At 40.7% G+C, this 27,444-nt stretch overlaps 1 protein-coding gene and 1 long non-coding RNA gene across 2 annotated transcripts in view; one reads left to right on the forward strand and one right to left on the reverse strand.

Moving 5' to 3' along the window:
• LOC309534395 overlaps nt 1–18,135 on the forward strand; it is a 29,183-nt gene extending 11,048 nt beyond the window's left edge. Inside the window, exons 2-3 of the long non-coding RNA XR_014220675.1 lie at nt 9,623–9,750; nt 17,284–18,135. This is a non-coding gene — a long non-coding RNA (uncharacterized lncRNA). The remainder of the gene's footprint in view (nt 1–9,622; nt 9,751–17,283) is intronic.
• SULF2 (sulfatase 2) overlaps nt 1–27,444 on the reverse strand; it is a 296,927-nt gene that overhangs the window by 207,895 nt on the left and 61,588 nt on the right. The gene's annotated exons all lie outside the window — the stretch shown is intronic.

The following is a 27,444-nucleotide window of genomic DNA, read 5'->3' on the forward strand; positions in this document are numbered from 1 at the left end:
GCAGCAACTTTACCACAACCTCAGAGGCAGCAAAGAAAGCAGAGAAAAGGCAGACAAGTTGGAGACAGAGAAACAAAGAAATGTGAGTGGAGAAACTACACAGTACTGGGCTCTGGAGCTATCCTGGGACGAGAAAGTGTCTATATAACTTTGGGTGGCTATTAGGATTCAATATGACCTAAACGGATTTGAGAACTGGGCCAGAACCCACAGCTTGAATTTCAGTAAGGACAAATGTAAGGTAGGAATAATCTTGGGCAGGAATAATTAGATGAACAAATATAGGATAGGAGACACCTGCCTTGTCAGTAGTACATGTGGGAAGGACCACAAAGTTGACTTAACATGAGCCCAGATGGATCAAACCAAAGACCTATCTAGCCCAGCTTACTGTCTCCCACAGGGGACCCACCATATGCCTAAGGGAAGCCCACAAGCAGTAGATGGGTGCAATAGAATTCTCTTGGTATCAGTAACATGGTACATCTGATCCTAGAACTTGTGTTCAGTTGCAGCCATTGGTAACCTTATCCTCCATGAATTTGTCTAATCTCCTTTTAAAGCTTAAATTGGTGGCCATCACCACATCTTGTTTAAGCGAATTCCATAATCCAACAATGTGCTGTGTGAAGCATTTCACACAGAGGTACCTTATCGGGTCTGCTGTGCAGGCTACATCATCATCACAGGTGCACAACAGGGCCTAAAGAAAAGGAAGTGTCCTATTTCCCTATATATGTGGGGGTTTGATGTAACAGCAGCAGATGCACAGCTCTTACCCAACTATCACAGGACTCTAATGAAACTAAATTTGTAGCAACATGGTTAAAGTCTTTATTTACATTATAATGAAAAGTTAGAAGGATGATAATAGCTTACCGATGATTAAGGGACAAACACACAAGCTTTTCAAAGTGATCCCTTCAATGCCAAGTATAACGCCACTGGGTAGAATTCTCAAAGAAAATAATAAGTTGTCATAATCTCTACTGCTTAGAACAATATTAGCAATTTAGTAAATCCAGGCAATGGAAGCTTGGGGCAATGACGGCTCCACACATCTCTCAGTGCTGTAGAAGCCTGTCAGAAGAATTATTCGGAAGGAACCACTTGCTTCCGACTCCACCTATTTAATAGGTATGGTAGCAATTTACGTGCTGTTTTTAACTTCTGTAGTTGTGCATAATAACTGAGCATTAGCTGACAGCTAGGTGATCAGGGAATGCAATTAACCCATGACTTCTCATGCTGCAGCTTGAATTATTTGCACTGCAAACCGAAATGGTAGCCTCAGTTTTTTTAAAAAAAGCTTACACAGGTGGAGTCATTCTTGGGTCCTCACAAATCCTGGAGAAGCCTTTATTCATTTATTTTATAAAAGTTATACACTGCTTGATTGTAAAAATGAAAACAAAAAAACCTCAAAGTGGCTTACAAAAAGATAAAATAAGAAAAGACAATGTTAGGCTAACTGATTTTCAGATATTGTGAACTGTAAATATGTTACTTCAGATTGTTTTATTGTTCACTTTGCCCACTTTCTCTTCTTAATGACCTGTTTTGCTTGTTGGGAAAGAAAGTTTTGCAGTAGACACTGAAAAGACAACAAAGATGGAGCCTGTCTGATATTTAACGGGAGGGAATTCCGAAGCGTAGGTGCCACAACTCTAAGGACCCAATTTCTCTTTTGGGTAGACTTGACCTCAAGACAAGATAGAATCTGCACCTATCCATAGCAATGGAGTATTGGTGGGATATATCTAAAATGAAAAGTAAGCTTTTTTAAAAAAAAGAATATGGGGTGGGAGTGGGACAAACCATGCAGAAATATCAGTAAAGGAATCAGTGTATGTTTGAAGGAGAGCACAGTAGAGACTGTGTTTTATATCCCGTGTTTTATATACTTGTGGGCATGTTTGACAGCAGCTCTGCTGCATTCAGCAAAGCTATGCTACTGTTGTTCTGCCAGGGATTTAGCGCAATTCCCTTCTTTGGTGCTGGACTTACCTGGAACAGGATATGGATTCCCTTTTACAGCCAAAACTGAAGTTGCAAAAATTGGATTGCTTTCTTCAACACCTAAGGCAGTGGCTTTATGAAAGTGATTGTTACCAACTCAGGTGAATTTTGTAAACAAATGCAAAGGAGTTCTCACTGTGTTTTGAAACTTGGTGCTTTTACAGCAACTGAGAAGGAAGCTGAGTGCATGAATAGAAAAGGAATAAGGTTTAGCAGACTCTGTGACCTGGATAGAGCATGAGTTCAGACTTTTGTTATCACTCAGCTTACAATCTCCAAATGCACGTGAATTCAGTGATGCGGTTGCAGCAATGGATAGAAAGGAAATAAGATTAATGATAACGCATTCCTAAAAATAGTCCAAGGCAGCTAACTATATATATAGTTAGAAACGTCGCCCAGACACCCCGACTCTTACACGGGAAGACACCCGAAGACACCAAAACCTGCATATATATATATATATATATATATATATATATATATATATATATGCAGGTTTTGGTGTCTTCGGGTGTCTTCCCGTGTAAGAGTCGGGGTGTCTGTGCGACGTTTCGACGAGGTCTCGCTCGTCATCTTCAGGCTGGTGCTTTCGGCTTCTTGTTACTGGAACAGAGCAGAGTCTGGTGTTTGAGTTCCTATAAATACTGTTGAGGGGTGTGGTGTATAGCCTCCAACGTTCTGGGCAGAGAGGAAGTTCCTAGATTAGTGTGCCTTTTCTTCTTTTGTTCCTTAATTACTTGAGGGATATCTTGGGTGATTTCATGAGTGATATTCTGAATACCACTGGGTGGGTCATTAAGTGTGGATTAGTTGCTAAAGCTTTTGTGTCTTGACCTCTTGAGCTTGTGAAGAGTTTTTCTGAGAAGATGGCTGTGCTGCATTTAGTTGTGCTCTGGCTTGGCTTCGTGTATAGGGGCGAGCTGTGGTTTTGTGCCTTGTGCCAGCCAGATCTGTGTAGGGATTGCAGGAGGGTGCAGCATCCGGAGGTGCCACTATAGTTTGGCTACTGGATGGAGTCTGTAAAAGAAGAAAAGGCACACTAATCTAGGAACTTCCTCTCTGCCCAGAACGTTGGAGGCTATATACCACACCCCTCAACAGTATTTATAGGAACTCAAACACCAGATTCTGCTCTGTTCCAGTAACAAGAAGCCGAAAGCACCAGCCTGAAGATGACGAGTGAGACCTCGTCGAAACGTCGCCCAGACACCCCGACTCTTACACGGGAAGACACCCGAAGACACCAAAACCATATATATATATATATATATATATATATATATATATATATGAATTTATATACTGCCCTGTACCCAGGGGTCTCAGGGCAGTTCACAGAATAAAATCAAGATATAAAACCAGAAAATACATAATAAAAATATAAACAATAACCCAATAGCCCCCCCTGAAAAAAACACATTTTAAAATGGCATAGGAGATGTAAATCAGATCAACTCAAGGCCTGGTTAAAATGGAATGTTTTTGCCTGGCACCTAAAGGTGTATAATTAAAACAAGCAAGTTCAACTGATAGCATAAAAGCAGTGACAAAAAAATAATAATCCTTAAAAGTAGCAGCAAAACTATTTCTAGCATAATTAACTATAGCATAAAAGAGGGCTCACGTGTGTCTTATTAAATGCTCTTTCTAAAAAGAAGGTCTTCACCATACAACGAAAGGTGATTAAGAGCAGGATGACCCTCCCTTTTGGAGGGAGTTCTGAAGGTGAGGCACAAACACCAAGAAGGTCCTAGAATCATAGAATCATAGAATCATAGAGTTGGAAGAGACCACAAGGGCCATCGAGTCCAACCCCCTGCCAAGCAGGAAACACCATCAGAGCACTCCTGACATATGGTTGTCAAGCCTCTGCTTAAAGACCTCCAAAGTAGGAGACTCCACCACACTCCTTGGCAGCAAATTCCACTGTCGAACAGCTCTTACTGTCAGGAAGTTCTTCCTAATGTTTAGGTGGAATCTTCTTTCTTGTAGTTTGGATCCATTGCTCCGTGTCCGCTTCTCTGGAGCAGCAGAAAACAACCTTTCTCCCTCCTCTATGTGACATCCTTTTATATATTTGAACATGGCTATCATATCACCCCTTAACCTTCTCTTCTCCAGGCTAAACATGCCCAGCTCCCTTAGCCGTTCCTCATAAGGCATCATTTCCAGGCCTTTGACCATTTTGGTTGCCCTCCTCTGGACACATTCCAGTTTGTCAGTGTCCTTCTTGAACTGTGGTGCCCAGAACTGGACACAGTACTCCAGGTGTGGTCTGACCAGAGCAGAATACAGTGGCACTATTACTTCCCTTGATCTAGATGCTATACTCCTATTGATGCAGCCCAGAATTGCATTGGCTTTTTTAGCTGCCGCGTCACACTGTTGGCTCATGTCAAGTTTGTGGTCAACCAAGACTCCTAGATCCTTTTCACATGTACTGCTCTCAAGCCAGGTGTCACCCATCTTGTATTTGTGCCTCTCATTTTTTTTGCCCAAGTGCAATACTTTACATTTCTCCCTGTTAAAATTCATCTTGTTTGTTTTTGCCCAGTTCTCTAATCTGTCAAGGTCGTTTTGAAGTGTGATCCTGTCCTCTGGGGTGTTAGCCACCCCTCCCAGTTTGGTGTCATCTGCAAATTTGATCAGGATGCCCTTGAGTCCATCATCCAAGTCGTTGATAAAGATGTTGAATAAGACCGGGCCCAAGACAGAACCCTGTGGCACCCCACTAGTCACTCTTCTCCAGGATGAAGAGGAACCACTGATGAGCACCCTTTGGGTTCGGTCAGTCAGCCAGTTACAAATCCACTGAGTGCTAGCATAGTCAAGACCACATTTTACCAGCTTCTTTACAAGAATATCATGGGGCACCTTGTCAAATGCCTTGCTGAAATCAAGGTAGGCTACATCCACTGCGTTCCCTTCATCTACCAGGCTTGTAATTCTGTCAAAAAACGAGATCAGGTTAGTCTGACATGACTTATTTTTCAGAAATCCATGCTGACTATTGGTGATCACAGCATTCCTTTCTAGGTGCTCACAGACTGTTTGCTTAATGATCTGCTCCAGAATCTTCCCTTGTATTGATGTCAGACTGACTGGGCGGTAATTATTTGGGTCCTCTCTTTTCCCCTTTTTGAAAATAGGGACAACATTTGCCCTCCTCCAGTCTGCCGGGACTTCGCCTGTTCTCCAGGAATTCTCAAAGATGACTGCCAGTGGTTCTGAGATCACATCTGCCAGTTCTTTTAATACTCTTGGATGCAGTTCATCTGGCCCTGGAGACTTGAATACATCTAAACTAGCCAAATATTCTTGTACTATCTCCTTAGTTATTCTGGGCTGTGTTTCCTTTGCTGAATCATTTGCTCCAAATTCTTCAGGTCGGGCATTGTTTTCTTTATCGGAGAAGACTGAGGCAAAGAAGGCATTGAGGAGTTCAGCCCTTTCTGTGTCCCCTGTTTGCATTTCACCATCTTCTCCTCTGAGTGACCCCACTGTTTCTTTGTTCTTCTTTTTGCTATGAACATACCCATAAAAGCCCTTTTTGTTGCTTTTAACCTCTCTAGCAAGCCTGAGTTCATTCTGTGCTTTAGCTTTTCTGACTTTGTGTCTACACGTGCTGGCTATTTGTTTGAATTCCTCTTTGGTGGTTTCCCCCCTTTTCCATTTTTTGTACACATCCTTTTAAAATCTTAATTCAGTTAAAAGTTCTTTAGATAGCCACCCTGGCTTCTTTAGGCACCTTCCATGTTTCCGTCTCATTGGTATTGCCTGACGTTGTGCTTTTACTATCTCCCTCTTAACAAACTCCCAGCCATCATGAACTCCCTTTCCTTTTAGTATTGTTGTCCATGGGATCTCACCCAGCACTTCCCTAAGTTTTATGAAGTCGGCTTTCTTAAAGTCAAGAAATTGAGTCCTAGTATGCTTGGCTGCTCCTTTCCGCTGTATAGTAAACTTCAGAAGAGCATGATCACTCGCGCCTAATGATCCTTCCACTTCTACCCCACTAACCAGGTCATCAACATTGGTTAGGACCAGATCTAAAATGGCTGTTCCTCTTGTTGCTTCTCCCACTTTCTGGACAATGAAGTTGTCTGCAAGGCCAGTGAGGAATCTGTTTGACCTTATGCTCTTGGCTGAGTTTGACGTCCAACAAATATCCGGGTAATTGAAGTCCCCCATTACTACTATCTCCCTTCCTTTTGCATGCTTGGCCATCTGTTCCAGGAAGGCATCATCTATGTCCTCCGTTTGGCTTGGGGATCTATAGTAAACTCCCACAATGAGGTCTCTGTTATTCTTCTCTCCCTTAATTTTGACCCAAATGCTCTCACTTTGGCTTTGAGGATCTAAATCTTGGATCTCTTCACAGGTATACACATCCCTGACATATAACGCCACTCCTCCTCCTTTCTTGTCTGGTCTGTTTCTCTGAAATAGATTGTATCCCCCCATTATTACATTCCAATCATGGGACTTATCCCACCAGGTTTCAGTGATGCCTATTATGTCATATTTAGTTTGCTGTACCAAGAGCTCAAGCTCATCTTGTTTATTTCCCATGCTTTGCGCATTAGTGTACAGACATTGAAGCCCATTAATCATTCCCCCATGTCTCTTATTTAAGGATTATTTCCTCCCACCACTAGGTCCGCGTGCTGTTTGCTCCATTTGGTCTATGACATCTGGATGATCATCTTCATTAATTGATAGACTCCTACCTTCAGGAGCACTGTCTCCCTCCCCCACATTAGTCAGTTTAAAGCCCTCCTGATGAGGTTTCTGAGATTTTTGGCAAAAACATTTCTCCCAACCGTTGTGAGAATGAAGACATGACAAGACAGAGGAACTGCATTAATGAAATACCTAAGAGGACCTCAGTTGATGACCACAGCAGTCAGGAGAAGACAGATCTGGACACTATACTTTTGTTGATGCAGTCGAGAAGAGCATTAGCTTTTTTCTTTTTCTTTTTGCTGCTGCTGCATCACACTGTTGATTCATGTTAAGCTTGTGGTCTACTAAGACCCCTAGATCCTTCCCACATGTACTACTGGCAAGCCTGGTGTCCCCCAATCTTATATATGTGCAGCTGGTTCTTACAGCCTAAGTGCAGAACCTTACATTTGTCCCTACTGAAATCCATTTAATTAGTTTGGGCCCAGTTCTCCAATCTGTTTAGGTAATTTTGAATCCTGGTTCTGTCTTCAGCAGCACTGGCTACTCCTCCCAGTTTGGTGTCATCTGCAAATCTGATGAGCATCAAATGTAAACAATCTGACTGTTTGCTTTGTAGAAGCTTAGCAAAAGGCACAATAATTTAGGAACTAAATTTGTAAAGCAAAACACCATTGTGTATAATATAAACACCTGGGTTGTGTTAAACTACAAGTAGGCCAGTAGAGCAGATGAACAACTTCTCATAAAAGCATTCCATTAAAAGGATGCATAGGTTTTACAACTCAGAGCCACCCTGCCATCCCCCAGTGCATCAAAGGAATGCAATGATATTATAAAATGTACCATGTCTCTATAATTTTCCATTGGCCCACAAAAAAAGTTAACACACCTTCTATTAATCATGCCTAATCATGCACATTAATAGCAGTAGCACATAAAACTAACCTGTAATTTGGCAACATGTTTTGCTGTCTTTAAAATTAGTGCAGAAGGGAAAACATTATATATAGCAATTAGTTGACAAAGTATGTCTGCAGCGCTTAAGTGCCAGGTGTGTTAAATCAAATGGCCTGGGGGCAAAAATACTGTTTTTAACAAAGATAATGCTTAAATGAATCAAGCTACCATTATTCCATTATGTGACAAAAACCATCAATTAGCCCATCCATTAAATCCTTAAGTTAGCTCATGCAAGATTGATCAAGGAACTAGGGTTTTACAGTGTTTAATTTACAATAGATGGATATATTTAGTCAGACTGTTGGGAGATCCATCACTGGGTATTCTTCCCGCACTTAAGAATATAACAGAAGAAGACCCCTACTGGAACAGGTCAGTGTCCCAAATTCTTCAGCATCCTGTTCTCACAGTGGCTCATGGGAAGCATGCAAGCAGGACCTGAGCACAAGAGAACTCCCTCCTTCTGTTGTTTCCAACAACAGGTATTCAGAAGCATGCTACCTCCTCTGTTACCTGGTTATGCACAAAGATTAGCCGCTGGTTGACAGGGCTGGAAAATAATTCTACCCAGTCATGACTGGCCTCAGTGATGTGGAGTTTTTGCAATATGTGGCTTGTAATCTGCTTGTATTTTGTTACCATGTTTTTCGCCTTATAGGACGCACTTTTCCCCCTCCAAAAATGAAGGGGAAATGTGTGTGCGTCCTATGGGGCGAATGCAGGCTTTCGTTGAATCCTGGAGAGCGAGCGGGGTCGGTGCTCAGAAGCTGAAGGTACTAGACAAGATCCATAGCAGGCATATGTGGGTGGGGAGGCTTCTCTGTTCCCATGGATAATCCACTTAATGGCCATTGGGGTGCTGCTACAAGGTCTCAGCCTAGTGCACAGGCTGATATGTGCCCCCACCCCCAAATACACCTTCTGCTGACAGGATTCATTTGGTGAATACTGCCCTCCATGTTGGTTTTGACTGTGGTTTGGGAAAATAATTTAAGGTGCAGAGAGAGAATTCCTCAGCTGTTACACACAGAAGCATATTGTATCACAGATAGAACACTCTGTGTTGCAAATAAGGTTACTCTCCATTAAGGCACAAAATATCAAATTATAAGGGGTGGCAGAAAAAGAAGGTACCTTTTATCATATGTGCTGGGAATGTAAGAAAGTGAAAGGCTTCTGGGATATGATATACAGTGGTACCTCAGGTTAAGAACTTAATTCGTTCTGGAGGTCTGTTCTTAACCTGAAACTGTTCTTAACCTGAAGCACCACTTTAGCTAATGGGGCCTCCTGCGCTGCTGCTGCACAATTTCTGTTCTCATCCTGAAGCAAAGTTCTTAACCCGAGGTAATATTTCTGGGTTAGTGGAGTCTGTAACCTGAAACGTATGTAACCCGAGGTACCACTGTATAATGAGATTAAGAAAATGTTGAAATATACATATGTTAAAAAACCAGAAGCATTTCTACTGGGAACTGTAGGTAAAGAAATTAACAGACAATATATTAAGCTTTTCCTATACGCAACAACGGCAGCAAGAATTTTATTAGCACAGAAGTGGAAACAAGAGGAATTACCGAGAAAAACCACTGCAGATAAGAATAAGAATGTATGATGTTTTCATGTTTTTGATTTTAAAGCAATGGTTAAATAGTGAAAATGCAGAAATTTGAAATGAAAGCTAGAAAATCATAAGGAAGGTTTGAAGGAAGTCAGGGCCCTAAAAAGCCAAAATGTATAATATAAGAGGAGATATTGCAATGGAAAGTATTATTGTAAAACTATTAAAAATGATATGGAAAAAAAAATAAGGGGTGGCAATCATACAAGGTTATTGTATGTCCGCAACAACTTGAGCTTTAGAACTTGACAGCATGCCATTAGGTTTCTGAGTCCTAACATTGTTATGAATGAGTCTTTCTAACCTCACCCATTTTACTTTTGAAAGCAGATTAACAGAGAGCTGCATCAGCATATACTGAAAGACAGACAGAAAGGCAGACCACAGAAGCCAAATCTTGTCTACATGGCCTCTTGGATTCTTGGCAGAGTCAACAATGCCGTCATCAAGAACATCAGGTATGCATTTGTGTATTCATTTAAAACAATGCAGATATTAGTCTGTTGAGACCTTCCTTGTCACCATAACAGCTTGTTATAAGAAGATACGGTACATGATGACTGCATACAGAATTAGGAAATGAAACACCTTCAAGCCTTTTAAATGCCTAAGAAAAGTTTACATCCAAAACAGGAGCATTCATTCCTAAGGCACAGTCATAGTGACTGATGGTGTCTTCTATCCTCCCCACAGGCAAAAGAAAGCATCTTTGTAAGCTTTCAATCACTTTGATGGAGAGCAATTGTATATACTACGCCTTTTAATTAGCATATGACTGCAAGGAATGTAATATTAGGCAATATATCTTTGTTACAAGCCAAAAAAATACCCATTAATTAGGGCCTCCAGGGTTTCTTTGTGGAACTCTTGCATTTCTTTAAGAAAACAACAACAGTGACAGAACTTTATCCGCCATGTGCAGATCATTTACTAAAACAGGCTGTGTAGAATAAACAGATAATGTAGAATAAAAGCTAAGCACTAGAAGGACAGCAACAGATGTGGAATAAATAAACAACCAGAATTGTAAAGTTATGAGGTCTGTATGCAAATTATGATGCAATAATATGACGGATCAGTAAAAGGATTTTGTCCAGTTTTCACCTGTATAAGTAGGCAGGTTATTATTTTTAAAATGTGTGTGTATACGCTTCTCACCTACAGTATGAAATAGAGCGTAGCAACAGATTAAGCGCTCTTGCAATTTTGCTTGTTTCTAAGGGTGCTTCTGACCAACCTGTTCATTGAGCATTCATTCATTTTTGTTTGCAGAGTGGTTAGATCATGTTGCATCAGAGTAAGTATTATCCCACACTATTCTGCGCATTTTCCCATCACTTTCATTATCACAAAGAAGTCTGATCTTTTGGAGAAGCGTGTTGGTTGTGCAAGACATCCCACTCAACCATAATTGCTCAATCTGAATTTACTGGCATGTGATTGAATCCCACCTCCAAATAACAACTGTCTGGGAGTGCCGTAAGAAGCAACTACACACACACATGGATGCCAAAGCATTTTGATGCATCAGCATTCCATATGATAAACTAAATATGTCCTTAAAGTTTATTTTAAAAACAAGGTTTGTTTTATTACCCACAGGGTGCTTTTGAACGTGGCTTCCCATTAGTAACACTACATTTGAAATGATGACAGGTTTCCCCTGTGAGGTGTGGAAAGATTGCTTAACAACTTTTGAACCATACCTAGTACAGAAACACACACACACACACACACACACACACACACACCTTCTTCCTTGACAGCTACCTTAAAATTCCTTCAGCGAATATGTCTAGTTACCGGATGTTATGTACAGGCTGATTACATTTGGTTTTTGACTATAGCTTCAGCTAAAAATTAACATGTTTGTACAAGCAGGTTGCAGGCTATACCCCAAGGGAAAAACACACGGAGATAAACATACATGGAGGCACTGTCAACAACTACCTGTTGGTGATTTTGGAATGGCTGCCCCATAGGACAATGGGCATTTGGGAATTCTTTGGGGAGGCAGAAATACCTTTTTCATTTTCTCTGCCCCTCCACCTTTTTGGGGGTGGGTGGGAAACTGCGTTGTGAATAGGGATTCCATGTGCATAGGCTTCAAAAGGATATATGAGATAGCATATATGAGCAGGGAGCCCACTGCCAACCCACAAAACCTGGGGCCCTTGCTGAGGCCTCTTTCTTCTTGCTGTCATTGTCCCGAGTAAAGGAGGAGTGACAACAGCAAAAAAGGGAGGAGTGCCTTCCACTTGTTTCACCCCTTCCCTCCCAGTGGTGATGGTGTGGGTTGGGTCCACAGAAAGAAGGCAAGCAACTGGGTGGTAGCAACACCATGAGAAAGGAGTTGGGTCCACTGAAGACACCTTGCTCAATGGACCACTAAAGCCTGGAGCCAGTACTGGACATGGGAGGGAAAGGGTTGTAGTCCATATCTGGGAAAAGGCTCTTCATCCAAGGATGAAGGCCATACGGATGCACATTGCCTCCATGTGGAAAAATAGCCAAAAGGTTAGAAATTCTGGGAGTGTGGGGAAGCCATGACAACAAAACCTTACCTTTGATATACCTAATTATTACATAATGCTGTCCATGACACAGAAGGTCAAACAAGAAAGGGGGGGGACCGAGAGAAGGGAAGGGGGGTGGGAGAGAGAGAGATGATTTTTATTTTTTTTGTAATCAGATTCTTAAAATATCTGTATGGATCTTCCAGGAAAGACTCTGTAGGCAAGATCTCTTTCATGCATATGAAGACAACGTATTTAGAAATATTAAAAGTGTAAAGGTTCCCATCACTTCATTACATTAATTGTTAATTATACACATACGCAGGCAAGATGCACAGCACAGAGGACCACAGTGGAAATATCAGCCAGAGGGAATATTTCAGTCAATTCTAATTAACAACCTGCCCACCAGCCTATTAAGTGCCAAGCTAAAAGCCTTGCATTCAGTATGAGGATGTGGGGTGAGATGATACTAAAGCATGGAATTTGGTGTCATCAATATCAGCAGGTCATTCACCATTTCTTTATCCTCCTCCTCTTCACTGGAACTAGGATTTGGAATCTTATTTATTAAAATGTATGTACCACTTGATTGAAAACAACAACAACCTCAAAGCATTTCACTAAAGGAACAACAGAATTATTGGTAGAAACAGTTAAAAACAACCATTCAAGAATAATCAAAATCAATGATAAGGTCAAGCATTTAAGGTCTGGGTAGCAAAACACAGACAGATTTTTTACAAATTTGTGTGTGTGTCAAATTCCAGAGGAGCCATCCTGTTAGGCTGCAATGAATTGTAATGGATTGCTTTGAAGTCACTTCAGTGCCAGGTGGGAAAAAAATCACCCCACTATCCCCCTCCCCAGTCCTGTCTTGTATTTTGCCAGAACAAAGGTGGCAACCCTAACTAGCAAAGTCCTTGCTCTGCCTGCCACTAGCAGAACAGTGTAGGTGAATCTTTCAGATCAAACCCTCTGTACACCAAGCCTTAAAATTTTTATTCAGTTTTTACCATGCTATTCTGCCGAACAACATCTCCAAAATGACTCACAAAACCCAAATAAAAGCACCTACACAGAACAAAACAATAATTGAGCAATATGCATATGCATAAACATTAGTAAGGGGAACAGCAAACACAGATTTGCACTTTATGGAATGAATGGAAGAAGAGGTCACCATAAACTACCTGCAGTAAAGCCACTGATATCTAATGCCATCAATAAAACTATTGAGCAAATCTAGGCTGCTATTCTAAAGTCAGCCAAAGGCTGGCTGAAAGCTCTTAGGACAGGCATAGGCAAACTCGGCCATCCAGATGTTTCGGGACTACAACTCCCATCATCCCTAGCTAACAGGACCAGTGGTCAGGGATGATGTGAGTTGTAGTCCCAAAACATCTGGAGGGCTTAGTTTGCCTATGCTTGTCTTAGGATGTGGCTGCTCCACCAGCTCCACATACACCCACAGAGGATCTTCAAGTATGCTTGCTGAAAGCTCTACAGCTCTAGGTGTATACTACTGGTGGTGTGCATTGTTGGTGGATGGCAGAAGGCTCCTTGCACCGCCAATATGCCCCGCAAAAGTGCAAAACACTGCAGCTGGTGTTGTGATTTCTCCTCCTGCTGATGTCAATGGAAGGAGAAATGGGAGGGGAGGAAAATGGAGACAAAACAAATGAAAAAGCCATTCCCATACCTTCCGCCATGGCTGGAGCAAGTTAGTAGGACATAGGAAATGACAAGGTCTCTTCTCAATGTCTCTCTCTCCCCCCCCCACAGCCTTTCACCTTAGGACTCCTCAGTCACAATATAGACATAGCCAAGTGTTCTTTTCCAATCTAATTTTGCAAATTCTAAGCACTGTCTGACTCTCAGAATCCACTTTCATGAAGGTGTGAAATGTGCTCATTTTATAGTAACTTTATTTTATAAAACCCAAACAACATAGCATTAGTGTTCCTGGCCATTTCTCTATCTTGCCTCTCCCAGAGGCCAAGTTACCCCTGCCCCCTGACAATGAATTTAGTCAACTGAAAAAGTAATTATATCAGGAGGCTTCCCTTTCTTTTCTCATCTCTTGCAATCCCTGCAAATGAGCATCTTACGCTGCGAAGCATGAGATTTGTCATAAATTAGCCACAATGTTATCAATGGTCATAAAATAACCTAATTTTTAAAAAGTCAGGACCATTATGTGCCTTGCTAACTTCTCCTACAATCATGAATTTCTAGACAATGGGAAGTCTACAATAAAATGAAAGAGGTATTTGCATTTCTCATTCTACTGGCATTAATCTTAATATTAAATGCCTTCAATGCATTTTCCTGGGTAATGGATGAACTCTAATACTTTACACACACACACACACACACACACACACACACACACACACACACACTGTTCTGGATAACTCCCCCATGAAAGGATGGCTTGGTTTGGATGATCCTCAAAACCACATTGGTAACAAACCTTGTGTCTGCCCCCTCCATCTCTCATCATGTATTATCTGTTTCTTCCTCATTAAACTGGATTGGGCTTCAAACTAGAACTGAAAACTCATTTCAGACTGTGGAGAGTGGGGAGGGTTTGGAGAATTGTCTGAAACATTTTTTTTTTCATTTTGGATGCTGTATTATCTTTGTAGTCAAATAATTTATAAATCAGCTCAGAGGAGAAGTTCAAATAACATTTCAATGTGGAAGGTGACCTCAAGTCTGGAGCTCCCAGGAAAGAATGCTGATGTACAGGCATATATGAGTGCATGGGAAGTCAAATATGTGCATTATTGATAAATGGACTGTGGATATGATTACGTGTAGGATTGTGTGAAGGGGCATTGTCTGTATGTATCTGGTTTTGTGACAGAGCCACTGGATGTTATTGTGGACATGTTATGCAAGATACTAATTTTTTGCACTAGGGACCATTTCTGCCTTCTCAGCTTGATTACTCAACACTTGAGAACTTGTGGTCGAGTGCCTAGACTGACTAAAATGAGAAACAATGAGGTGATATAAAGCTTCTGCCTGTGAAGTGAGATGGCACAACTTGATGTTTAAATAATGAAGTGAGGATGAGATTAAATCTGGATTACTTGACTATCCCAGTTTTCAACAAGATGGTGCCCTTCAGATGTTTTGGACTACAACTCCCATCAGCCATAGTCAGCATGGATGGAAGTTGTGGCCCAAAATATCTAGAGGACACCAGGTTGCATAAGTCTGGACAATCCTCTCTGTTTAAAAGAGGATTTTATTATGGCATTGCACTGATTGTATTCTGCTGCTTTACTGTAAGTTTTGTTTGTTTTAATTCTGTAAACTGCCTAGATTACTTTGAGTATAGGGCAGCTAATAAACATATAACAAAATCATACACCGTTTACTTATTGCAGATACATGAGCACTAACTAAACACGTATAAGGTATAACAACTAATTGAGCAGAAAGATGTGCAGCCATGTATTGTGTCATGTCTTGTTTAAGTGCACAAACATATTGCACCTCTCTGTGTCACGTTCTCTAGACTCACTTAGCCACCCTCTAAGTCGTCCTCCCATTGTCTCACCTCAGAACAGGAATATGTGGCTGAGGCTCACCATTCCTTCCTTGCCGATGCTGGAGACACAATATGTCAAGCCCTGTAAATGGACTAATTACCCTTTCCTGTGACTAACAAATGGCTCCCTTTGCCTCAAGCTGATAAATCTTTGCCTCACATAGTGTCTGTAAAACTTTGGCAACTCAATGAGCCACCAGCCGAATAAATCATTCAGAAGGAATGAGTTACTTAAGCCATAAGTGACCTGAAACAGCTGGTACATTCTCAAAATGCTCACACCCTGCTCTAGGCAGCAAAACATTTTGCTTGTGGAACCATTGGTCCTCCATCCATAACAGGAATGAAGAGGGAAAGGTTAGGAAGAGGACACGAGGATAGCGAACTAGCAGGAATCACTTATTTCCTCAAAAGGCCACAGCACTGTCACTAACTTCCTTGCAGCAAAAGTGAACATAGGAACAGTCTTAATTAAAATTGTTGTGTAAAAGGCTAAATGCACTTGCTTTATTATGGTGCTTTGATTTTTTTTTTACAGTAGTGCAAAACATTACATGTATAAAACCCAAACCAGCTTGTTTCCCCCCCCCCAAATATACACCCAGAAAGATTTTTTTTTTAAAAAAAATCAATGTTCGCCCATCCTCTCTTGCCAACATGTTATATTGGTACCATAAGTTCAAATTCAGTTATAGATAAAAACCAAAATATGTGTTATCCGCAGAAGAATTATGGAAGGGCTGATCTGAAAGTTTTCTCATAATGATGTTTGGTGCAAATGTGTTTTTTTTGGGGGGGGGATGGAGGGGGCAAAATAGATTTTCCTTTCACCTCATCCTCACCCTCTTTGGGTTTTCCATGGAATCAGTAGCTCCCCTCGACAGCTGCCAGTTTCATTTCCCAGAAAACCCTTTGAGTAATGTTATGTCCTGGTGTAATAACATCCTGGGGGGGGGGGGTCTGGAGAACAAGCAATTTCATGGCCACCCCAAGCTCAGCTATGTTTCATGGTCTCCCGCTAATATCGCCCCAACCTCAAAAAGAATATCCACAATAGGCCCATTTCACCACCTGCAAACTGAGCAGTGAAAAGGAAGGGCCATTTCAGGAGTACCCTCTTTAAGTTTAGATAAACTTGCACTATTGATTTGTTACCTGTTTTACTTGGATTACTTTTCTGCTTCCTTTAAAGATTTTCTGTTTTCAGTTTATTTCAATGTATCTTTTAAATAGTATTTTAAATATTACATCGTAAGCCGCCTTGAACAGTATGCAACTAAATACAGTGGTACCTCGGGTTACATATGCTTCAGGTTACATATGCTTCAGGTTACAGACTCTGCTAACCCAGAAACAGTACCTCGGGTTAAGAACTTTGCTTCAGGATGAGAACAAAAATCGTGCTCCGGCAGAGTGGCAGCAGCAGGAGGCCCCATTAGCTAAAATGGTGCTTCAGGTTAAGAACAGTTTCAGGTTAAGAACTGACTTCCGGAACGAATTAAGTACTTAACCCGAGCATAGCTGTCAACCTTTCCTTTTTTTGCAGGAAATTCCCTTATTCCAGCGCCGTTTCCCGCTGTTTACCACTTCTATCCCGGATTGTTAGATATCCCGTAGACTGTCCCCGGGACAGGTGAGGCTGCTGATCCCTTATTTTCAAATCTGAAAGTTAACAGCTATGAACCCAAGTTACCACTGTAGCTACAATAATGTTATGGGATCCATACCCTCATACCTCTAAGAATGCCTGGTCCCAAATCTGCCCCAGAGAGTTGGGGGACCCCAGAACAGGTCTGGGGGATGCAGAGGGAGGAGAGGGATAGAATGTTCCATTGCACAAGCAGAAACCCTGATGCTAACAGGACATTCAGTTTAACCCTATGTTGCATACCACCCTTTGTGATGAATAGGACCAGATGCTACTTGCCAAAGGAAATCATCAGGAGCACTTGCAAATTCTGTGATCTTGTTCCCAGCTTCCATTCTCAGATGCCTGCACTTCCACAGGGGAGAGGAAGACATCATCAGCACAACAGATCGCTTTTCTGTATCGCACCCATTATGTCCTTGTGTAAATCTGCTTATGCACGCAATGAACAGATTGCTGTCAGTGTAAATATAGTTCTCATGCTTTATTTAGAAGTAAATTCATATAGCAATAAATGACTAAACATTTCTTATGGCCTTTATATTATCATTCCCAATAAATTGTAAAATGGCTATGCTCTGGGTGGTCTGGAGTGTCAGAGAAGGAGAAAGCACAAGGAAGTTCCTGTATACCAGGGGAAACCCCCCCCCCATATACAGGGAAAGTATGTTTACATTAAACCTGACTCAAAATTACTTCAAGACCAAGAACTGTGTGTACCTACTGTATATCCTTCAACCTGTCACAGAACCCTGGCAGTAGATGGTAGTGCACTGGCTTAGCTAGGCATGAGCAAATATGTCAACTGTGGTTTCTCTCCATCTTTGGAACTTACTTTGAGTAAACATGCATAGGATCAGGTTTTAATTTTCTAACTTCAAAATAAATGGGAGGAATATTCCAAGCTCTATTCCAGCCCACAGCAATATACAGTGGTACCTCGGGTTACATATGCTTCAGCTTACATACGCTTCAGGTTACAGACTCCACTAACCCAGAAATAGTGCTTCAGCAGCAGCAGGCGGCAGCAGGAGGCCCCATTAGCTAAAGTGGTGCTTCAGGTTAAGAACTGCTTCAGGTTAAGTACGGACCTTTGGAACAAATTAAGTACTTAACCCGACTGATATCTCCTTTTAGGCTGGCCTCTCTCTTCTGCTTCAGCAATTACTCATAGCTGAGTAAGATTGTCTTCCATGAACACAGTCTTAACAGTGTGTCTGTAAGAGTGTGTGGAGGCCAATTCTGGACCCACGTCCTTCCACAGTGGGGACATAGGTTTCTGAGTGGGAGTTGATCTTGGTGAGGATTTGCCAGACATGCCTTCCTGTTTCTCCCTGAGTTTGTGCTTCTTCAAAGTCCATGATACCTTTGGTAAAGGCTGTTCTCCAATTGGGACGCTCGCAGGCCAGTGTTTCCCAATTGTCCGGGCTTATACTGCATTTTAAATTATTATTTTTTTAGATTTTTAGATTTTCCTTGAGAGCATCTTAGAGGCTAGCGTGTAGGTTATCAACCAGTATTTAGATGTGTGTAGTTTTTTTAAATAAAAACTGTTGTTGTTTCTTTAAAAATGTTTTTAAAAAAATGTTTAGAATTATATATATAGGCTTTATTCATAACAAACGATATAATAATAAATAAATATTTTTTTATTTATAACCCACCCTCCCTGGTTCAGAAAACCGGGCTCAGGGCAGCTAACAACAATTTTAAAACACTTTATTGTGATACAACAAGAAACAGTATAAAATACAGTATAAAAGCGTGAATAACAATAAATTCTAAAATCAATTTAGGGGAAAATCCATCCAATAAACATTAGATGATCACCAGGGCTAGCTGGCTAAATTAGTCCTATTTGGACCAGCAAGGAGGCCAGGGGAGAATTAGCTGGGGGATCCCAGAGCGGGTAATCTTCATAAAAAGGGGAGGGGGAGGGAAGGAAGGGGAATAAAATATCAGGCTAAATTCAAATTTAAAGCCAGGCGGAATAGCTCTGTCTTACAGGCCCTGCGGAAGGAGGTTAAATCCTGAAGGGCCCTAGTCTCATGGGACAGAGCATTCCACCAGGTCGGAGCCATCACTGAGAAGGCCCTGGCCCTGGTGGAGGATAATCTGACTTCCTTAGGGCTTGGGACCTCTAAACTATGATTATTCATGGACCTTAAGGTCCTCTGCAGGGCATACCAGGAGAGGCAGTCCCATAAATACGAGGGCCCTAAGCCACAAATATAAAATAAACATCAATACAATATCATAATGTGGTATTTCTCCAATCCCTTGACTTCCCTCTACCCTCTCCATGGTTCCATTATATTTCTTATTCATGCATGCATGTCCATATCTTGTTTTCCATCTATACATATCTGATTCTATCTGTTATCATAATACTACAAATGTTTTTTTAGAATCCTGCTGATGTATCAACTTGCATACAATGATTTGATATATATGCTTCCTGTTAATTTAGCCATTTCTGCATATTCCATTAACTTAATTTGCCAATCTTTTTTCATGGGTATTTTTTCCTCTTTCCAGCATTGGGCTATCAATATTTGTGTGGCGGGTCACATACATAAATAGATGTTTGTTTGTTTTTGTTTGTTTTGTATTTCCCTTCCTATAATTCCTAATAAAAAGACTTCGGGCTTTTTGACAAAGGTTATTTTAAACATTTTCTTCAATTCATTATATATCATTTCCAAATTTTTAAAAATAACTTTACATTGCCACCACACATGATAAAAGGTACCATCTACTTCTTTACATTTCCAACATGTCTTTTCTTCTGATTTGTACATCTGCGATAATTTTACTGGTGTTAAATAACCACCTATACATCATTTTCATATAATTTTCTTTTAACAATACACAAGCCGTAAATTTCAAATCCTTTTTCCACAATTTTTCCCAATCTGACTTTGGATATTATGCCCCACATCTTGGGCCCACTTTATCATTACGCTTTTGACCTCTTCATCCTTAGTTTCCCATTCCAACAACAAGCTGTACATTCTTCACAATACCCTATTGTCTCATTCTATTATTTATCTCTGGAATTTAGAGATTTCATGAGCAGATCCTTTCTTTTTGTCATTTTTCAATAGTTCATTTATCTGGAAATGTTGTAACAAATCATTTACTTCTCCTCTTACTTCATTATATTCTTTCAATTTTAAATGGTTATCTACTTCAATTAATAATTGTGTTACCCATTTTGTTCCCATATTTGTTTTTTTTACTGATATTTCTTCAATTGGTGAGATCCACCAAGGTGTTTTTTGTTCTAATAAATCCTTATATTTTCCCCATACTTTTAAAATTGCATTTCTTCTTATATGGTTGTAAAAACCTTTTCATACCATAAATACGCATGCCTTCCAAATTGATTATCATGACCTTCCAGATCCAATAGATCTGAATTTTTTAAACTTATCCACTCCTGGATCCAACAGATACAAGACGCTTCATAATACAATTTTAAGTCTGGAGGGGAGAAGCCTCATCTTTCTTTAATATCTGTTAACAATTTGTATTTTATTCTTGACTTCTTCCTTCTCCAGATGAATCTTGAAATATCTCTTTGCCATTCTTTGAAACATTTCATATTGTTGATCGGAACATTTCATATTGTTGATTGGAACAAAAATAACATTTTTGGTAATACATTCATTTTGATCACAGAAATTCTTCATATCAATGACATATTCATTTTTCCTACACTTGAGAGATGTTTTTGTTGGGCTTTCTGGGAGCTCAATAGGATTGTTTTTGAAACCTTCCAGAGGGTGTGGGGAACTCATGCTCTCATAAATGTGCCAGTATCAGAGGAAGGGGACAATGGTAGATTTATTCTTCTCAAAGCCATGTTTCATGTAGCCTCCAACATTTCACACAGCTTGTTTTTCATTTTCATTAAGTGAATAAGGTTTAGTGAGCAAGCCACTTTCTTTTGATGATATGCAGTGATGTAGTGGAGGGGGAATGCAGATCTGAAATGGTTTTCACAGCAGGAGCAAAGATGTCAACTGCCAAGATAAATAATGGACCTTCCTTGCTCTTGGCAAGTGAATGACTGCTGCACATTTCCCATAGTGAAAACTATGGCAGTGGCTCAAGTCATTGCACAAATTCCTCATTCCAGAATTAATTTTTGATACATGGTACATATGCAGAGTTACGCCAGCTACATTCCAGAACCAGAATTTCTAATCAGAATTAAACCAGAGTGACATCCACGGTGTCAAAATCCCTACTCTTTTTACCTCATAACTACCACACACCATGGACGCAGGTTAAACCACAGAGCCTAGGACTTGCCGATAAGGTCGGCAGTTCGAATCCCCGTGATGGGGTGAGCTCCCATTGCTCGGTCCCTGCTCCTGCCAACCTAGCAGTTCGAAAGCATGTCAAAGTGCAAGTAGATAAATAGGTACCGCTTCGGCGGGAAGGTAAACGGCGTTTCCATGAGCTGCTCTGGTTCGCCAGAAGCGGCTTAGTCATGCTGGCCACATGACCCAGAAGCTGTACGCCGGCTCCCTCGGCCAATAAAGCGGGATGAGCGCCGCAACCCCAGAGTCGGTCATGACTGGACCTAATGGTCAGGGGTCCCTTTACCTTTACTTTACCACACACCATAGAACTGGAGGGTTTGATTTTGGAACCTTATGAAGAAAGAAATGGCATTTAAAGGCTTGTAAGGAACTGTCCTAGAATCCTTAGGGTACACCCCTCTAAAAACCTAGTGGGGTGGACCTAATAAATAAATTTGGGATGAGAAAAGGATTTTGGAGTCATCAACCTGGGAAGCATATCAAGAAAGAAAGAGATGGCAGAGATGGCAAAACTGATGGCTCTGACAAGAGACACAAATTTAGAATCATTCAAGGACTGAAAACTTTTTGTAGTCTATTTAAAAAATATTTTTTGATAGGCAAAGTCTACAGCTGAGTTTGAAGTTTAAGAAAAAAATAGCAGAAGAAACATGTTAAAGGGGATGAAACAGGATGTGATTAAATTTTAAGACACAATTGTATGCAATCATTATTATAAACATCAAGGTTTGATGAGCAGGAAGCCATTAATATTATAGAATTATAACTGTTGAGAGATAAAGTGTAACTTTGAATTTTGAAATAAAAGAAAAAGAAATCTGAAAAAAAGAAAGATGTTGGTTCACAAGTTTTATCTCTGAAGCAAATATTTTTATCTCTACTTTGGTAAAGTAGGGCAAAACTGCTATCAAAGTCATATTCCACCAAAACACACTCAAGTAGGTTTTAACAGGATTTTCATGAACATTTGAGTGCACAACATGACAGCAGCTGCTGCTAACAGGTGGCCAGCTAGATATGAAGCTGCCTGTGTACATTTGCAGTTTCCTGCTGAATACTGATGCTCTGTCAACACTGAAGTAGCACACAAGATTTTAAAAATCTGGCTATTTTAAGACTTGAGCATGTTTTAAAAGAGAGATTAAATAGAGATGCATGCAAACATCATTCTAATTATGCCATTGGTTGGTTTATAATTCTATACAGTTTATTTATTTATTTATCATCACCATGCAAAGCAAGATAAAACCTTCAACCCACACAATCAAAACCAATACAAGCCATGAGGACAAGAACAAAATAGCAAAAAAAGACCTGCTCTAAGTAAGATAGCAAGGAAGGAACAGATGAATCTTCTAGTACAGGGCACTCCAAGAAGTGAAGCTGCAGCAGTAGAATGTTCTACTTCTTCTGGTAGTCAATCTGCCCCTTGTGTGAGACTTTGGAAGTCCCTCCCTATAAAAGCTAGACTGGCTCCCTCCTTGCTATCTTTCTTGTCCCAACAGGCATTTTGGAGTTGACTGCTTTTAATTAAAGAGCTGGCAACATGCTGTTTTTATTGCAATTATTGGAATGTTTAAAACAGGGTCCTGCCAGGGGAAAAGGTGGGGTATAAATAAATATACAACAACAACACCAACAGTATGGACCTATGTACAGTCATACCTTGGGTTACAGACGCTTCAGGTTGTGTATTTTGGGGGTGCACACTGTGCTGAACCCGGAAGTACCGGAACGGGTTACTTCCAGGTTTTGGTGCTTGCGCATGCGCAGAAATGCTAAATCGCAACCTGCACATGTGGAGACGCGGTGCTGCGGGTTGCAAACGTGCCTCCTCCATGGATCATGTTCGCAACCCGAACATCCACTGTATGTCTATTCAGAAGTAAGCCCCTTGAGTCCAGTGGCACTTACTTCCAAGTGTGTGTAAGGTATCAGATCTGTATTCCTCATTTGGAGGGCAACCAAAATGGTCAAAGGCCTGGAAACGATGCCTTATGAGGAACGGCTAAGGGAGCTGGGCATGTTTAGCCTGGAGAAGAGGAGGTTAAGGGGTGATATGATAGCCATGTTCAAATATATAAAAGGATGTCACATAGAGGAGGGAGAAAGGTTGTTTTCTGCTGCTCCAGAGAAGCGGACACGGAGCAATGGATCCAAACTACAAGAAAGAAGATTCCACCTAAACATTAGGAAGAACTTCCTGACAGTAAGAGCTGTTTGACAGTGGAATTTGCTTCCAAGGAGTGTGGTGGAGTCTCCTACTTTGGAGGTCTTTAAGCAGAGGCTTGACAACCATATGTCAGGAGTGCTCTGATGGTGTTTCCTGCTTGGCAGGGGGTTGGACTCGATGGCCCTTGTGGTCTCTTCCAACTCTATGATTCTATGATTCTATGATTCTATGTCTGAATGTTAACACAACACAACTCTGTAGATGTCTTCTTTTGACTTCTGTTGACTTTATGTCAACATATTTATCATATATAATTCAATAAGTAGACAGAGATGCGCATATTAGGAGATAAGCCAAGATGACAAAGTATTTCACAGGCAGTTCATATTCTGTGACCCTATTCCTACAATATGTTTTAAAACAATTTTAAATACTGAATTTTAAATCGTTGCAACCTGCCCTGGAATATGCTGGTGAAGAGTGGGTAATGGATTAAAAATAATAATAATAAATATTTTTCCTTACTTTTACTTGCAGAACTCTTCAAAACAAAACAGGAACATCAAATGATACATCTGAATATATCCATACAATATCCTGTCTGCCCAGCACAGGCTCAGCATGTTATAAAATATGAAATAATCCAAACAGACCTATAAGACAATGTCTCTCTCCTTCAGCATCCATTTTGCCTAGAGCTGTTTTCCTAGAGAGCTTCATTTACATCCTCACTCCACAGAGTTTGAGAGAGAATGAAGAACCAGCTACCACCAAGATGGCGAATTTGCAATGCCGTACCTTTGTCATCTGATCTAAGGTTACAACACTCACATGTTAGCTAGCAGAAAACAACAATTGGTTAATTCTCAGCTCAGCAAGAGCTCAGAGAGATCTCTTCTTGCTTTTTTATAGCTTCAATGGAATGTCCCCATGTTAAATCTTTTCACAACTACACAGACATTCCCATTTCAGTGTCAATTAAACCAATTATACTTAACACCCCCACTTCACAGTAAGGCTACTTTTTCTGGGTTCACCATGTAGATGACATGTCTTAATCTCTCCCCCACCCCTTACACATGGATTCATTTCCCAAAATGCTGGTCCAGAGACCAGTATCCAGAAGGCAGCATGTAAATAACTCTATAGGACTAACAGGAAAAATTGAAACCTATTAGGCAAAGACCCCCTTTTCTAATTCAAAATGCATTTTGATGATCAAGTATGGTTCCACTAGGTGTTGTATTGGCTAGTCAGCTGAACACTCTCTTCACAGCTGCAATGTTCCTGTACTGGACATTTGTGTTTCATATACTCCTAGTTCTGGTATTGCCCATCTTGTCTCCAAACTTCTTTCTTTCTTACATTTATATTCCACTTTTTCTCCAAGAGCTCAAGGTAGTGTACAAGGACCTCCCCTTCTGCATTTTATCCACACAACAACCCTGTGAAGTAGGGTAGGCTGAGAGGCAGTGATTGTCGGAACACGCCTGGGGGACACACGCAGCCCCCAGAATGAGACAGACTTCTCCGGGCGTCTTCCTGATGAAGTGTAGCCCGGGACATTCACAAATCAGTCCCGGTGCGCACCAGTGACAAATATCAAAAGACATGTGCACGCTCAATTAGCAGAGTATAGCAGAAACGATCGTGGAGCATGAATGTAGCATTCTGAGTGATTTATTAAGCAATATATACAGGACAAAGCAACCATGGTGTTCTCTCACATCTCCTCCGAAAGTAAAGAAGCACAAAAGTACAGTACAAGCGGAAGAGATAAGACTGGCTTCCGTTCTCACACTTTCCAAGCCTGGAAACTAAACACAGACATGTGATGTAGCAATCACACATCCAGCAACGGAGGACTGAAATGCTGACATCTTCCCCCTTTTCAGGTAACCATTGTTGCATTTGCTAACTCAGCCGTACACAATCAAACATACAGTTGTCATACCCATAACAGACTCCTGTAGTGTTTTTCCCAACTATGGGACTACATGCAATTGGCCTGGCCTTGTGCCTGACTATCTTGCCCTTCTGATCAGTCTTGGCTTTATAGACCCAACGACTATCAAGAAGCTTCATACCTGGCTTTATTGGGACAAGTTCCCAAGTCTTGTTCCTTTCTAAGGAATCAAGTTCAGCCTTCCTGGCCTTTAGCTATGGCTCAGCATCCTTTGAGGACAAGATCTGTACAGTATAAGCGGAAGAGATAAGACTGGCTTCCATTCTCACACTTTCCAAGCCTGGAAAGTAAACACAGACATGTGATATAGCAATCACACATCCAGCAACGGAAGAGTGAAATGCTGACAGTGACTGGCCCAAGGTCACCCAGTGAGCTTCAAGGTCACCCAGTGAGCTTCATGGCTGAGTGGGGATTTGAACCCTGCTCTCCCAGGGCTTGGTGCAACACTCTAACCATGAACATCCCAAGGTTACAGTTCACCTTTTCCATTTTTGCAACAACTTAAAGAGCTTTGCTTTTTTTTTAAAAAAAAATCTTTATTAGCCTTTGCCTCTGAGAAAATCTGAAAGGTAAAAATGTTTGTTGGCAGAATACAGAAGCAAAATGAGGTTCACCACAGGTAGGCTCATAAAGAAAACATGGGACTTGCATAACACATTTTTTAAATCATCACCTTAAATGCACAATGCCTTTTCTGATGTCAAGAGAATACAGTTTGATTATCTTTTATTGATTTTTCATTACATAAAGTGCTCTGCCCAGCAGTAAACACTGCAATTAATGCTGCACATCTGTTGCACATCCTGTCCCAGGATAGCATTGGTATCAAAGTTCCCAGTGCAGTGAGCATTTTAACATCACAACCGCAAATCACTACTTTATAAGCAAATAAACCCAATACGACCAAGCATATTGCCTGCAATTGCAAAGACATGTTGCACACAGAAACTTCAACAGACTACTAATTAAAAATACCCATTAGGAAAAAATCGCTTTGCAGTCTCCTCAAGCTAACACCAAATTATCCAAATAGGAAAAATAAACTGATGTCAGGAAACATGAACACACAAATGGGAAAATAAAAGAAGGTGCTTTATACAAAGTCTGACTGATACTCCATATAACTAGAACTATGGATTTGCAAAACTTATCAGTGAAATTTTGTTAGTCCTTCCTGGCTCTCCCATCACCAGTATGCAGCCCCAATAAAATAAAAGAATGTCCACCTCTGACTTAATGTTATATGCTTTTCTGAAGGATTTTGAGCACATAAGTAAGAACTTACTGATTGCAATTCCTTTCTGGTTAATTATTAGTATTATGAATGTTGTCGTGATCACTTTGTTCACTTAGAAGATCAGGTCTATGAGTGAAAATCCATGAAAACTCATGCTTCTTCCTCTGCTTAGTGGTAAAGCAATATACACTACAATGTGCTATTTTCCATGACATCCCTCCCTGTTTAACAACTGCTAATAGAGCCTGTCATTAAAGTTTATCAACCATGCATCACACCAAAGTGAAGATTTTACAACTGCATCCAATAAACGCTCTGAGCATTTGCAAATGAAGTTTCTTTGGTTATAGTTCTCTGCAGTAAGCCCTGAAGTAATAATCAATCACCAATTTGAGGCGCAAATGTTCCATGTATGGATGTTCTGGGCACCAGAACAGCTGAAAGGACACAGGAAGGAGCATGAAGTACTCAGAAAACTTCTTTTCTTTTCTTTTCTTTTCTTTTCTTTTCTTTTCTTTTCTTTTCTTTTCTTTTCTTTTTAAATGCAGATCCTTCCCCCAAATGACAGGCAAGAGCCAAACACATGTACTGGCAAACACTGGCAGCAGAGAGCAGTGAGTCTTTCCCCTTTAGACTTGGAAGTTATGGTTGTGTTGGCCACAATCTTGATTGGCTTTAAGCAGGGGTCAGCAAACTTTTTCAGCAGGGGG

This window comes from Podarcis vaucheri, assembly GCF_965113315.1.
Source record: "Podarcis vaucheri genome assembly, chromosome: 6".
NCBI classification, from domain to species: Eukaryota; Metazoa; Chordata; class Lepidosauria; order Squamata; family Lacertidae; genus Podarcis; species Podarcis vaucheri.